At 37.9% G+C, this 16,471-nt stretch overlaps 1 protein-coding gene across 5 annotated transcripts in view; it reads right to left on the minus strand.

The window, feature by feature from the left end:
- The window catches only part of NLGN1 (neuroligin 1), an 884,133-nt gene that overhangs the window by 709,042 nt on the left and 158,620 nt on the right, over positions 1–16,471 (minus strand). For 4 of the 5 annotated variants that reach the window (XM_065943138.1, XM_065943137.1, XM_065943136.1 and 1 more), the window contains exon 1: positions 15,539–16,112. The exons of the other annotated variant lie outside the window; for it this stretch is intronic. The gene's annotated coding sequence lies outside the window, so the exon portion shown is untranslated. Of the gene's footprint in view, positions 1–15,538; positions 16,113–16,471 lie in introns of those variants that run through there. 5 annotated transcript variants of the gene reach the window in all.

The following is a 16,471-nucleotide window of genomic DNA, read 5'->3' on the forward strand; positions in this document are numbered from 1 at the left end:
TACTGGCCATCTGTTTTACATATGGTGATGGACATGTTTCAATGCTAGTCTCTCAAATCAGCCCACCCCTGCCTTCTCCCACTGAGTCCAAAAATCTGTTCTTTACATCTCTGTCTCTTTGGCTGCTCCGCATATAGTATCGTTATTACCGTCTTTCTAAATTCCATACACATGAGCTAACATACAGTATTTTTCTTTCTCTTTCTGACTTACTTCACTCTGTATAATATGCTCCAGTTTCATCCGCCTCATTAGAACTGATTCAAATGTGTTCCTTACTGAGTAATATTCCATTGTGTATATGAACCACAACTTCCTTATCCATTCATCTGCTGATGGACCTCTAAGTTGCTTTCATTGTAAATATTGTAAATAGCTATTGTAAATAGCACTGCAATGAACATTGGGGTAGATGTGTCTCTTTCAATTCTGGTTTCCTCAGGATGTATACCCAGCAGTGGGACTATTGGGTCGTATGGCAGTTCTATTCCCAGTTTTTTAAGGACTCTCAGCACTGTTCTCCACAGTGGCTGGATCGGTTTGCAAGATTTTGTTACCTTTTTTTCACCTTTTTTAACTTTACATTGAATGGGTGTTCATATGCATTTATACAAGGCCATTTTTAAATAATGATAAATAACCAAAGAAAGCCCAACTTTATAATAGCACAAATGTCCATTAATAGATATTGACAGATGAACTATGATATATTCACAAATTAAAATTCTACACTTCAGTGAAAATAAAGAACATAGACCTAAATATCAAATGAATAAATCTTAAAATTTTTGAACAAAGATTAGGTACAGTAAAATGTTATTTAAATAAAGCTTAAAATATGTGAAACAAAACTACACATTATTCACAGATGGATGAATATGTAATAGCACATGATTTATTATCCATGAGTAAGAAGGGTATGAAATTATTTCTAGCAATTAGTTAACGTTATTAATTGATTAATTGGAACTATGAATGATAACCTGTGATGGGGTCTTAAAAGACCACAATTCACTACAGCAAGTTCTAAAAATCTAAGATTTGATCATGTTGGGTGACGTGTATACACACATGTGAATACACACGTGTGTGCACACACACCTTTGTTGAGGAATTCTCTGCAATTTTCTGCATGTTTGAAGTATTTCATAATAAATATTGATTATACATTAAAATAATGAGGTCAGAAAGTCCTTATTCAGCAGTCCAGGCAAGTAGATGAACTTATCAATCCACACTGTACTACCTTTCCTCTGACTTTTTAGTAGGTGAAGATACTAGCTCGCAAATTCCTCTGTTATTCCTCTTTGGGTTAAGGCATGGGCAATTCCAAAGAGACTGCAAAAATAAAACAAAATAAAATAACAAAAATAACAAAACAAAATAAATAACATTTAAACAAAACATCAAAAATGGGAATATATTATCTCCTGTATTATCATAACACCTGGTCCATTAACTAGTTTGTTCCTGAGTGACCTGGATCAGAGATGATGCTAGAAAGAATATAGAGAAATTTCTAGGACATTAAATATTCACAGTGGGTGGACACATTCATCCAATTCTTTCTTTACTCAACAAATTTTTATTGGGTATCTATGATATGTATGCTGTTGTGCTAAATCTTACAAAAATTTAAAGATAAGTACAGCCTACTAATTGTTTCCAAGTAGCTACATATTGAAAAGAAATGTCACATTAAAAATGGCTCTACTGCAGGTTGGAATGTTACATGTGTTCAGTAAATATATGATTACAGGGAGTTGGAACCCAGGAAGGTGTCTCCAACTTCTAACTTTACTTAGGCTACTATGTCTTATTTTTAATATTACCTATATGTTTTCTATCTTACTTTGTTTTTACTGATTGTTTTCATTTACTCGATCCAACCCCTCTTACTGAATTTTTTATTTGGGGCAAGAATTTTGTGTTATTTTTATATCCATCATAACATCTCTGTGAAAATCCTTTACCAAGTGTAAGCTTAGGCTGCAGATGATCTGGACTGACCACACACTGATTACCAATGCTGCTTAAAGTTTGACCAATGCTACACAACCGATGGTTGGTATTCTCCACAGTTATATGCCATAAAGTCACTGCAAACACTGAATTGAGAAATATGGATCCATCGCTCAAAGAGAAATGAATCTCTGTGTGTGTGTGTGTGTGTGTGTGTGTGTGTGTGTGTGTGTGTATACGTGTATATATGGGCTTCCCGCATAGTTCAGTTGGTAAAGAATCTGCCTGCGATATAGGAGACCCCAGTTCAATTCCTGGGTAGAGAAGATCCGCTGCAGAAAGGATAGGCTACCCACTCCAGTATTCTTGGGCTTCCCTTGTGGCTCAGCTGGTAAAGGATCTGCCTGCAATGTGGGAGACCTGGGTTTGATCCCTGGGTTGGGAAGATCCCCTGGAGAAGGGAAAGGCTACCCACTCCAGTATTCTGGCCTAGAGAATTCCATGGACTATGCAGTCCATGGGGTCAGAGAGAGTCAGACACGACTGAGCGACTCTCACATCACACCTCACACATATATATACTTATATACATATTTCACATTGTCATGAATGAATTCATCCTGGTAGATTCTATTTTCCTTATTTTACAAAAGAGAAAACAAAACTCAAAAGTGTTTAGTGACTTGTCTGAAGCCACTTCACTAATGGGCTTCCCAGGTGGCTCAGTAGGCAAAGAATCCCCCTGTAATGCAGGAGATGTGGGTTTGATCCCTAGGTCAAGAAGATCCCCTGGAGGAGGGCATGGCAACCCACTCCAGTATTCTTGCCTTGAGAATCCCAGAGATAGAGGAGCCTGGTAGGCTACAGTCCATAGAGTTGCACAGAGTCGGACACAACTAAAGCAACTGAGCATGCACACACCTCATCAACAGATGTCAGAGTCAGGATTCAAATCCCCTCTACCTGACCCCAGAGCTGGAGCTTCTTGCACTGCAGTGCACTTTCTACAGTCTCCACGCTCTGTTCATCTGTGTGTGGGAGATGAAGCAGGAAGTCAGATCATCACCTTGCTCAATCTCAGCAGGAAGTGTGTTCCTGGTGACTCACATTTTTGCTGCTTTGCTCATGTCTGTGAATGACTGCAAAAGCACCATGAGTATTGACTTTGGGATTAAAAAAAAAATTAGTGAACAGGCAAAACTAATACAGATTCAGGAATAATGAAGACTGACTGTATTAACTAAAGAAAAATAATGTTTTGTATCTATGAATCTATAAGTTATTGTGAGGTCAGAACATATTAGCCTTGTAACAGCACTTAGTAATAATAATGGGATTTAAGAGTTGCATTTCGTAATAACAATGTCATAAAATTTCATATAGTAACACCTAGTTTCAGTGGAGCGTGGCAGTTTTTAAAGACCAAGCCTGGCCATGCAACTGAAACGTGCTTGTGGGAAGAGCTCACTGTAAGAGAACCAGACCATCAGCACACCGTGGGCTTCCTATACCAAGATGCTTCACATTCACACGGGTGGTGGTTCAAGACCTTGAAACAAGGGGTATCCCATGAGACCCAGGAGTGGAAGAACAAAGATGCCTGAGTCTGAGTTTCCAGACCCCATTCAGTGCATACCCTTCTCTTGCTATTGCTCTATTTGCCTGTAATAAAGTTGCCCAATGAGCATAAACTATTTGAGTCCTGTGAGTCCATTCATTAACCGATCACTTAATGTAAGTAATGTGCAATTAATTCACATAGTAAGTAATTTAAAATGAAATGAATAAACAAATGTGTGCAATCAGAAAAAAAAATGTTAGGCTTTAAAAGAAGAGACAGGTCTACTTCGAGTTAGTGGAAGAGGACAGAGTTCATGAATCAAGAGGAATATGAGCTCGGCCTCAAAGAATCAGACCAACATTGATGGTCACAGAAGGAATTCTGGGTAGAGGGCACATTCTAGAAACAGTGGAAAATATATGTAGTGAATAGTGTGGTGCTCAATCCCCCCGAGGGCAGCTCATACTCCAAGGCAAGAAGTCCACACCAGTGCAGAAAGGTCTGCTCTTCCTTTCTCAACGCAGATGCACTCAGAGGGGCCATTCCAGCCCTCAAGCTTCCAATGGAAAGGGGCCAAGGGAGAGGTTGGTAGTGATTCCCTGGTTCCCCCCACCCAGGCCTTTTTCCCAGTGGCAAGCCCAAATAAACTTTTAATAAGCAAATTTTCATCTCAGAGTCTCTTTTATTTTATTTTATTTTTTTTTTCATGAGAAACCTGACCTATGACAGAAAGGAAAAAGAAGGAGCCACATTTGAGAAGGGCACACTTTGGTTTGGCCAGAACACAGAGTAAATGAGCTTGAGCACTGGATGACTGGAAAGGCAGGCTGCAGCCAAATCAAGCAAGCTCTTCATTAACAGGCTAAAGAGTTTGGATTTTATTCACTGGCTGATGAAAAGCCATTAAATAGACTTAGGAGGGGAAAAGTATTATCAAACATATTCACAAGAAAATTAAACTGGTAGTACTACAGAGCAGAAATCCCCAAAGTCATGGGTTTATACCCCACCACAAGAGGACCAGATGAGAGCAGGGAAGTAAATCACTGAACTTCTATGCATTATAATTTTTTATAAAGCAAAAAGAGAACAAAACCAAGCTTGCTAATATGTATACATGGTTTCATACCAGTGACTTCACATGGTTGTATGTTGCATACAGCACTTGAGATGTTCTTGGGAAGGTGATGGTTCTATACTGTAGTGGATTTGCCAGGAGTGGCCTTTTGTTGTTGTTACTGTTCCTTTTCAATGTTTGGTGATGTATTAGAGTTAATACTAATGGATAAGCAGATTTACACATTTTTCATCATGTTTTAGTTAATATAAACCTCACAAAATTGACTACTAAATTAAGTTTTCCCCACAGGATAAATACAGTTTAAAAGAAAGTACTAGTAATAGAATATGGATGAGAAATGAGCAGAAATGAAACTTCTCCTAGTTCTAGCATAAGCTCTTCCTCAGTTATACTGCAAGACTGAAAATAATGACTACCTAATCATATATAATAACAAGCAGAAAAAATATTTGAAAACATGGAGAAGATAACTTTGAAATGGAAATACAGATACATTTTAGTAGCTCTGAACTGTGCCTTAAGAATCTCTACAATTTTAGACATTAATAAATAATGGAAAGAAGCTATCATTTTTAAGATATTTAAAAAAAACTTTTTCTCATTATTTAATGTCTATTTTTGTGTATGTTTTGCAATCTGATCATAGAAATATTTATGGAGGAGTTTAAATATATGTACTATGCTTAGTCACTGAGTCGTGTTTGCCTCTTTGCAACCCCATGGACTATAGCCCACCAGGCTCCTCTGTCCATGTGGATTCTCCAGGCAAGAATACTAGTGTGGGTTGCCATCTCCTCCTTCAGGGGATCTTCCCAACCCAGAGATTCAATCCAGATCTTCAGCATTGCAGATGGATTCTTTACCGTCTGAGCCACCAGGAAAGCCATAAATATATATTTCATACTTTTTATGATTTGGTTATCAAAAACAGAGTAGTATATGACACAAACGTGTGGAAATCATTACCTCAGTAAATGAACTGGTGGGGAAGAAACCAGAAACAAGTTTTATTTTCATGTTTTATACGTCAGTTTGAAGTATAGTTGCTGCTGCTACTGCTGCTGCCGCTGCTAAGTCGCTTCAGTTGTGTCCGACTCTGTGCGACCCCATAGACGGCAGCCCACCAGGCTCCCCATCCCTGGGATTCTCCAGGCGAGAACACAGGAGTGGGTTGCCATTTCCTTCTCCAATGCATGAAAGGAAAAGTGAAAGTGAAGTCGCTCAGTCGTGTCTGGCTCTTAGCATCCCCATGGACTGCAGCCTACCAGGCTCCTCCATCCATGGGATTTTCCAGGCAAGAGTACTGGAGTGGGGTGCCATTGCCTTCTCCGGAAGTATAGTTAAATATACCTAAGTTTATGTGAAAATGACATCAAAACCACTAATATTAGAGATCACAGCTACCTGCCAAGCTGTCTCAAGCACTTTACATTAGTCCTCACAACAAACTTATAATCCAACTATTCTTATTTGAAAGGAGGAAAATGAGACATTATATGGCAAGATAACTTTCTCAAGACCACAGAGCTTAAAAAAGAGAGAGACAGAGACAAGACTCCCTGCCTCTTAAATAATATGCCCTGTGTATGATACATGACATTTTGCTCCTGAATGAGACTAATTCAATAAAGTCACGCGCTCAATTTGAGGGTTTTTAGAAAAGAAAAAGACCCTGGACACCAACAAGAGGGAAATATGAGGTTAACAGGCATAATTTGGAGCAGATGGCATGGTATCGAAAGTTTTTCCAGCAATGTTCCATAACATGAGGCAAAGAGTAAATGACAGAAGTTAGGACTGGGGATAAGCAAGGTATGAATGATAGAATTTCAAGGAGCAAAGGTTATAAGAATTGGTCATTTTAGTGTTTAACAGATTAACTAAATCTAGGGAAGAAAGCAAGCAGTACCAGAAAGGCACAAGGAGAAAAAAGTAAGACAGGATTGGAACCAAAAGTCACAGAGATGGGAATATCAAAGTTCAAGATTAGTCATGTGGAAGTTCAAGTGCTATCATAACCCATGTTGTGACCATACCAACATGTAGCTATGGAGAACAAATGTCCTGACAAGTATATTCTGCAATGATCATCAATTAATTAATAACTTCATTAATGCCAGCACCAACTACCATGAGTTAAAGAGAATTATCATCTCTGTGTAACAGATAATTAAACTGAAGATCAGAAACACAAAGCCTCTGAAACATTTTTCAATTAAAAAAAAAAAAGAACACAGTTTTATGAATGTAGGGAATTTCAACAAATAGAAAGAGATAAAGCAGAAGAATTTAAAGGGTTTAAAGATAAACCCTGCCTCCTCCTCAGTTTTGTCCAGAGCCTCCTTCCAGGCGGAAGGACAGGCAGGTCTCTGTGGGTTCTCAGTTTACAGCCCACTCTACCTTCCCTTCACACAACATGTAAGCAGAGTTCTGCTTGTTTTCTCTCTCCTTGGGCTACTTCCACTCTGAATGAACTTCTCCAGCGATGTAAGCAAACAGTAGAGAAAACAGAATGGTAGGAGAAAAGGCAAACTAAAATTTGACAGTAGTAAGAGAAAAAATTTACCAACAAAGTATTTTAAAGAATAGCAAGGAAAAAATTATAGGTATATTCCAGATATTATACCTGGCAGCAAACTATCTTAGTGAAAATAAAATTCTAATAAAAACAAACAAACAAACAACATCACTGAGAGTTAGTGAATTCAATCCAACTTGTTTACCAAGATTCTTCCTTGCTGGGGAATACTCTTCCCATTAGATTTTGCCTGAAGGGACTCCAACTAGGATCCCTCAAGGCCATTTGAACTAACAAGATTCAAATGTCTGTTCAGATCCTCCCAGCCACAGAAACACTCCCTCTCTGCAACTCTCAAAGCATTTGTTGCCTTTTTCCTTCAGGAACCTTTAGTACTTTTTACTGCATGATTTGTAAACTCAGATTCCCTATTCATTGTTATTACATCATTTAGTGTTACGCACTGGGAAGGCCAGCAAGAAGGAGATAGTCATGGTGATGACACTGACAGAGACTAAAGTTCAATGGGGAAGACAATCTTTATGTAAATCAATCACACAGGTAACGGTTTAGTTATAAATGCTTTGAGAAGAAGGATAATTCTCTGAGGGGAGAGTTAATGTGTCTTTAGTAAAAAGGATGACTGTCCTGAAGAAATAATCTGTAAACTGGGTTCTGAAAGTTGAGTGGAAGTGGACAGGGGACAAACACTGTCAGAGGCAAGAGAAGACCCAAACACTGCGATGCCTGGGCCTCTCTGTGAACAGAGTTAAGTGTGACTTCAGAGAAGGGTGAGGCATCAAGCCAAACAAATTCGGGATGTGAGATCTTACCCCAAATATAATGAGAATAGTTATAATCACAAAAATAACAATCAGGTTAACCTTAATATTTGAGAAGAGAGGCTTTTGAACTGTTGATTTGAAAGCAACCATCCCCAGAACAATTAATTACATTGTAAGTCATTAGAACATATCTCTTGAATGACCAACCCATTCATTCTACATATTATTTTTCTTTCATTAACCCTACCCTCAGATTTTATTTATTCAACTGTGATACGTGACCTCTGTGAAGGCATTATCTTAATTACACTTGGCAGCGAAAGGAAATAAAACAGAGAAGAGGTGAAGATAAATAGAAGTACAATGAAAATTCCTCATCATGCAGAGATGTGGAGGCATGTTTTTATAGACTGGTGACTAATTTTGTTACCATGTGGCAAAAAAGTGAGATCTGAAGATGCCATAACAGCCTTCTGACAGCAGAAAGAAAAAGAGATCAAAGTGATAGCATTTCCTTCTGCATTCTACAACTGAATATTTCTAAGAGCATCATTACAACAAATGGCTAAACGTTATTGAGTTTCTCCTTTATTTTGTTTTGGGGATGCAAGCAAAACAATCCATTTAACATTTGACTATATAAAATAAGTTTTACTTTCTGTTTACTCTGAACCTACTCTCAGAACCTCTAAATAGTAATTGCTGTTTTAGAATCTACAGAAGAGGGTTAACTTTCAAGTGTGCAAGGACATGAAGAGGATTTGAAGGGCAGAAACAGTAAAACAGAATGTTTAAAAATGAAAGCACAGGCAACTGTTTTAATGTATACACGTCAAATACCACAGGACGCATATTTAAAACCAATTGGTGATGCTGTGACTCTCTCAGAAGAAAATGAATAATCACTCAAGAGCTCAAGAGGTAGAGTGGATTACTTCCCTTGATATTGAACTGAAGCTTTTGTCTGTAAAGGGCTACTTTGGGGTTGCAAGTCATTGTGTCCAGAAGCAATGTAAATATGCCTGCCAGAATCTTTAGAGTGAAGACAGGACAACCTAAGCAGGGCTACCTTCTCAGGTCACTGTTGAAGCCTATTCCTGTTTCTGGTGAGCTGTGCCTGGGAAGAGCGGAGAACTGCCACTCCAGGTGCCCTGCTGAACTGAAGTCCTCTTTAAAAACCCTGTGCTGCCAGACAAAGGCTACGACGTTGGCAGAGGCGGTGCTAAATTTCCCAGCGTGGCCCTGCGCCAGGGTGAGTCAGTCTTGACCCCTTGCAGGATGATTAGCAGAGAGGGGGTAGTTAAACCTTTATACCCATTCAGTCCCAGGCTTCTGCAGGAATTGGCAAATACTATAGTTACTATTGTTTAAGGAGTAACTGTCTGTTAAGAACTGGACCGAGACCACCAACTCCTTTCATGTAAGGTACCAGACAACAATAAGGGTTCTGTCACTCCTGACTTGGCTTAGAGCTCAGGCTTTGCCCCAAAGTGACAGACGATTATACTCGTAATCTTCTTCAGATATTCACATCTTTGATTTCCTTTCATATTACAGTTCTATTAATACCAACAATAAAAAATTCAAAGCAATACTCTATCCATGTGCCATTTGTATAACAAAACATCAATCACAAGAATTTCATATACACATAAATTTAAGGGAATTCACCGTTTAAATAAAATTGAACAATAGGAAACTTGTAACTATAAATTTTTAAAAAACTGAAAAAAGAATTAATGACCAAAATGCCAAACATGATTATATTTTAGACCTAACTGTCCATGTTTTAAGTGTTTGAATTAGTACTTCCAAAGTTCCTTGAGATATCACATTTTCTACACAGCAGAAAATAACTCTAATATTCATTTTGCTAAATTATAACCTCAAATAATCCTATTATACCTGTGAGTCCTGATAAAATAATTTATCACAATAAATAAACTACATAAAAATTTCACTGAAAAGTTTCAATTCTTATTTGTCTTTAATTAAAATTCAATCTTTTCAATATATTTCTACTTTTGGAATTTTGCACATAGTTTTAAAATATATATCAATTAAAAGTAACAACTGACTTAGGTTAAGAAAAATTAAAAGCAAAAGAGAAGAGATCAGGTATTAAGCAAGAGGTTACATATTTAGTTGTTAATATGCAAGACTAGGATGAGGTTTTTTTAGTCATTCAGCAATATTTGTCAGTTGCTAGTAATATGTCAGACACTGTTCTGAGTGTTGGGGGGAAACACACAGCTTTGAAAAGCCAGACAATACTCCCTGCCATTAGAGAGGTTATATAAGCTACACCTCTGTATTATTACAGCATGTAAAATGTATTACTCATATATTCAATAATTCCTCAGATTTATTACTAAAGACCACAGCTTTAAATAACAGAAACTTTTGGCAATAATCTCATAGCAACATATGCATTAGAATGCTTGGCACAGTTAAAGAGGTAAAGACACCAACTGACTTTTTTTTTACCCATTAGAAAAAGGATAGATAACAATGTCACATGTGTGTAAAGTTTTGGACAGCTAAGTAATATAGATTTAAATTAAAAATGACAGCTGCAGTGACTTGAAACTTGAAACATAATGGTTACTGAAGTGAACCTTTACTCCTTGTAGCCTTATGGTTAACTATTAGATGGCTGAGTATGATTTTCAGGTGTTAATACTGACAGCTGTTTGTCAAGGTTGATATGTGGTAATCACTGTTTTTCTGGTCAGTGCTGTCATAAGGGGAACGGTGGTCCTATGGGAAAAATTTATACTAACAACAATTCCAAGTTAGTTTTTATCAAGTCAGTATTCATTGATTTAATGAGTGACCATGTTAAATTTCCAAGCGTGGAGTATTCCATATGAAAGTATGCACCATAACTATCTAAAAAAAGACAAGAAGATTTTCAATTCACTTTGAAATGTTACAGCTAACCTCTTTTTTTTCTTCTCAAAGACTCAATATTCACTGGGTATTTCAAAGGGGAAAAACCTACTGTTACACATAGGTAATGCCAAAGGTGTGTATAAGAATAAGTTAGCCTATCGAACAGATGTTGCCAAAAAGACAGTTGTTGAAAAGCATATATAAGACCTTCATGCTATCGCCTGACTGTGTTCCTCTTTCCAGAAGTACCTACATTAAATACAGATGAAATGGAAGAAAACCACATTCTAAGGAAACATTTGCCCAGTATTCTGTCTCCTCTCCAACTTCTGCCCAGATATAAAACGCCACCACCAAATAAATAAATTGGCAAACAGATAAATAACTTCTAAATTTTATTTCTAAATGCCCAAAATTAAACAGAACTATAGGTGCAGGTAAATAAATGAGCAGTCCTCTTACTGAAACACCACCTACAGCACATCCAAAGGGATGGCATGGATTCTGACTGGTAGATTAGGCAGGCATATACGGTATTAGGAAAACTGACCACAGAAAAGGGAAAGGCTACTGTGTGGCCACTGAAAGACTACTGTGTCTGAAGGGAACTGGTACAGAACATGCCTGGATATAGTTAACATATTAAACCAAAATTGTCATAGAAAACCGAAAACTCTGAAATAGTGTATATTCTTTGACTTCATCAGGCAGAGCCAAGTGCATCAACTTGAAGGCAGGTCCTGAGATGTCAACTGTGTTTAGTAGGTCTAGTCTCAAAGTCTGGAACTTCCTCTCTTGTCATGTATCCTGTGGTTTTTGATTTTACATCTGCAGTAGTAACTTAACTTGCATGTGTTTCAAAATGAATTTCATGCTCAACTTGTTTTTCTTAATTAAACTTTCTTTAGCAGTCCCTAATATGTGTATTATTAAAACTCGTTAGTCCTATTCACGCCTGCCTGTCAGTTTTTGGCTACACATTCATATATTGAAGTGCTCGGCTGCTATATGTAGGAAGAAAATTAAATAATAAATATGGGGATTGAACGTTTTATGAGTGTCAAGATGAAAGAGTGCCTGCAAGGCCCATAAGGTTTCACACAAAAGAGGCATTACTGCTAAAGCTCACACGCAGACACGTCTCTCATCTATAAAGTCTGCAGTAATGGCAACAGTGAAGCGTTTCGCCATTGACTAGAATTTCTCTTCCATGCAACGGAAACAGGCACAGAAGAGATTATATTGACTGTTATAAAAAGAATTCATATAAAACCCTCCAAAAGTTTAATGTCTGAAAATTTCACATGCCTGGAGTGATTTATTAGTTTTCCTTAACTTCAGTTAAACTTGAGCTGGCAATCTCTCTCTTTCACATGTTTGCTACCATATAGGTATTTTTTGTGCGGGTGGGGGACAGAAATAATTCATATCCTTCTATAGTAAGAGAGTGATGGTTGACATTGCCCATGTGATGTCATTAATAACAAAGGAAAGGTAATCAAACCTGTGAGTATTAAGAAATTAGTCTTAGGAACAGTTGAGAATGTTGCTGTCCCGCAAGATTAAGAGGTTAGCTACTTCCAAATGTTTTAAATTATCTTTCAAAAGGCATTATGAAAGGAAACCCTAGATTTATCGTGAGTCTTCTAGATGTTAATTTTTCAAAGATTTTCTGGGCTTTGCAAATTTGAAATATTAAAAACTGAAGTTTTAAACTAACTATAAGTTTTAAGTTTTGTTTTTAGCATTTGTCGACAAAGCAAAAGAAACAGAAGACTTGCATTTTGAGATGCCATGTGTTAAATTTCAACAAATCATTAAAAAAGGATTGCCCTTTTCATTTTGCTTTCAATTAAGAGTGTGGAACAATTTCCTTTAGAAAAAAAATCGATTGATGTAGAATAACATTTAACTGTATTTAAATAGCTCAAAATCGTGAAACACATCTGCAGCAAATGTATTACCACCCCCTGAATGTTAGGCTCGCTAGAACACATGGAAGGGTTCTAGGGACAGGTGCAGCAAAGCTCCAGTGAAGCAACATGAGTTATTCCATGGTGATAAGCTTTGGGGAATCCAAAGCTATTTCTCATCACACACATTAGAAACCATGCTTGCCACTTTCGGTGCTAATTGAGAGTTTCTATTTCTTTACCCCAAACTACCATATTTCATGTACTCTGTAGCAAAATTGGGACAGTTGATCAAGGCCACCATGTTCTTTTTAATAGTCGTAACCAAAAAAAAAAAAAAAAAAAAACCCAAAAATATTATTTGAATAAAGTAGAGCTAATGTAACCAAGTGAACTCTTCAGGTTTTTTTAATAGTTCTCAGAATAATTCACTCTATTAATAGAGAACATTTATGTAACTGGGTAAATTGCTCTTCATTTACTGGTTACAGCTTTTAAATTATTTTTGGGGTGTGTAGTTTTATTTATTTTTATTCCTATTATTATTAACTTTCCAAAGTGGATCTACCACCTACAAAGTTTACCTAAGTTTTATGTAGGAACTGCTTGTAGAAACCACAGAGTGGGTCAAAGTTTCACCTTTTCATTTTCACTGACAAAAGAAAATGGAACAAGGGGCCACAAAGTATTGATTATTCTTGCCAGAGGAAAATATTGTTCAGTCATGACAAAGGCACTTTAAGCTAACTCTTCTGGCTTTCGCACCATTGTGCATGCCATGACCACTGGGTCAGTTGTTATGAAAGATGTAAATTAACTTTTACAAGGATTTCCTTTTTCCTTTTTCATATATCATATTCTCCATCTACTTTTATAGTATCAACATTATATTCTCTACTAGCCTATAAAGAGGAATTCTAATCCATCTCCCATTTGCCTTCATGATTATATTTGCTAGCTGTCTGTTTTAACTCAGATTTTTTAAAAGATGTTAATATTAGTGGACAATGTAGCTATGATCAGTGGCTAGAATGTACCAAAATACAGAATATCCATTCTTCTAGCTCATGGTGCACAAAAACCATGACTTAGAGCTGTGTTAAAAAAAAAAAAAAAGGCAAACCCAGCCTCTGAGATATCTTAAAACTAACACGCTTGCAGGAACTATTTCTTGCTATTTTTATAATCTCTAGAAAAACTTAAAGTCTGCAGAAATAAGTAGTAGCTTTTCCACTGTAGAATCCTTGGAGACAAGAGTTTCATTTTTTGCCACTTAATCTTAAAAAGGAAAAAGGAATGGCATTGATCTTGTTTCAGAATTTAGACTTAAGAAACACATATATACATACAATTCCAAGAAGAAAGTTTGGTGAGGCTCCTCTTTTAATACCAGAATGTCTGATGTATCTGGAATTCTTGAAGTACTAGGATGATGAGTGCTTTAGATGACATTGAAGAGTTGCCTTTCAGTGAGTTCACCATGAAGAGGTTTTAATGCTAAAACCATAAAGGTATATGGTAGCTACATATATTTCATAGTCTATAAACAGAGACCTCTGAAAAAATATTTGATGCTCTTCTTTAAAATAATAACATGTAGAAAATACATTATGTTTTAACAATTATCTATCTCCATTTTAGTCTAATACAGCTGAATGACTGAGGTTTAAAATTTAACGAAATGGCCTTAAATAGGAAAAGCCAAGTAAAATTCTGAAGATGTAAGGAGCCTATGAAGGCAGGCGAGTGCCTTAACTTATTTAACATATCTACATACATATTTAAATGCGTTCTCTCTACGTAATTGTTCTGAACCTATGCGGACTCCAAAATTGTTTCAGAATAATATGCTTTTCTGAATTTCAAAGGAACTTTTAGTTTCCTTAGTCAATTAAAATTCACTCATTGGAGTGATTATTTTTAATTATATCTGCTGAAATTTATTTCCCTTCTGTAAATAAAGATGAGCTTTTGTTGAGAGCAATGAAATAATATTAAAAAAAAAAAAAAAAAAAAAAAAAAAGCTCTGAATTCAGCAGCAAGAAAACGTCTGGAAACGCGCGCGCACCGCTCAATTGGAAAGAAAAGCCAGTAAGTGGCGAGGCAGCCAGGGCAGGCATGCACTGGAAATGCAGCCGGCTGCCTGGCGCACTTGCCGGCCTGGGCCCTCGGCAGAAAGGCTGCAACGCCTTCCTGGACTGGTCCAACTAGAAGAAAAGTTACCTCGGACTGTATTATGCAAAGTCGTACAAGTGAATTACAAGACCTGTGTGGCCGGTCACCCACTCATACAGTCTCCATCCGATGCAGTGACCCTGTAACCCTTTAGTGTTCGGCGGGGAGGAGGGAGAGGCGGGAAGGGGAAGCATGGAAGGGGAAGGGAGAAGAGACAATATGAAAACGGCCAACCCCCCTGCAAAATTCCCCTAGAAGCCAAGACATTTGCCAAAACCACGGCAGAGACAGCAGCGGTTTCTACTTGGGCTTTCCCCCTCCACATGCAGGTTTTCCAAGGCATCGCTGGCTCCTCTCTTTAAAGTATCAGTAGGAGAAACCACTAGATCCAAGAGGGATCTCTCGACCGAGAGATTTTCAAGGCAAAGTTCAGAGCTTGGAGGGCCGCTCGGCTTTCCCACCGACGCCGCAAAACACGGTTTTTAAGCTCGATCTAGGTAGCTCCCTAGCGATCTACCGGAGATGTGCGAGGTGGTTCACATCCCCCCACTTCACTCCCCATCTCCCAGGCACCGCGTCCGCAGCACCTTCCGCGCAGCGGCACAGAGACCCAGACAGCCCCCTCCCAATAAAAGACCCCAAACTTACCCTCAGTAAGACAAATCCACAGAGGGAGCCCCCTCATCTTTCCCCAGTCCCCTTCCAATAATTCAAGGAGACAGTTTCTACAACACTTCGCCGTCAAATTCAAGCTGAATTGCTCAAAGTATTTACCAGTTCTTAGACGCTTATTTTGGAATCTTGAGCACCCGGTAATTCTTGTTTGATAATTCAAGATGCTTCCTTTATTTGTTTTTTTTTCTTCTCTAAGCAGCCGCAACCCCAGTTTTGCGCCCCCCCCCCTTTTTTTTTATTCACCCACGGACACTTCCAAAACGTGTCGATTGATCCTTTTTTCTCTCCAGTTGCAAGCACGATCCAGAATCCTTGGGACCCAAAGCCACCTCCATGTAAATCCGAGCATCAGGCAAGAAATACAAATGATCAAACAACGTTACTTCTTTCAGCTGCAATCAGATAATCCTACTAATCCAATAGATTTATCTCGATTGGAAATTGACCTCAAAAATGAATCCCTGGTGCTGATGTCCAGTAGAGCGATTTCGTAGCCGTGTTCGGATGACCAAACGAACTGTGGATTCTTTCTTTCTAAAATGTTTTTGGATTCTGGGTGCACAGCTAGCAAAAAAATGCCGAGGACCCTGGTTTTCCCCTAATATAGGTTTCCACTCCAAATCAGTGCAGGATGAAAAATGGTACAAAGATACCCCTAGTGGCTTGAGGTGATATTGCAGGGATCTAATTTTCTTTTTTCTTTTTTTTGAAATCCCTTCTCCTCACCTTTTTTTCCCCCTCCCCTTTCCCCCATGTAGATAACTGGCTGCTATAGTAGTGAAACAAGAAGGCTGACCGTAGATTAACATGAATAGTATGTGACTACTTGAAAAAATCGTCTGATCTTTCTTCTTTGTTTTACTTTAAAGACTGAATCTGTGCTTCTGTCTCCTCAGTATTCCATCT

The sequence above is a fragment of the Muntiacus reevesi genome, chromosome 8 (genome assembly GCF_963930625.1).
Source record: "Muntiacus reevesi chromosome 8, mMunRee1.1, whole genome shotgun sequence".
In the NCBI taxonomy this organism is placed as follows: Eukaryota; Metazoa; Chordata; class Mammalia; order Artiodactyla; family Cervidae; genus Muntiacus; species Muntiacus reevesi.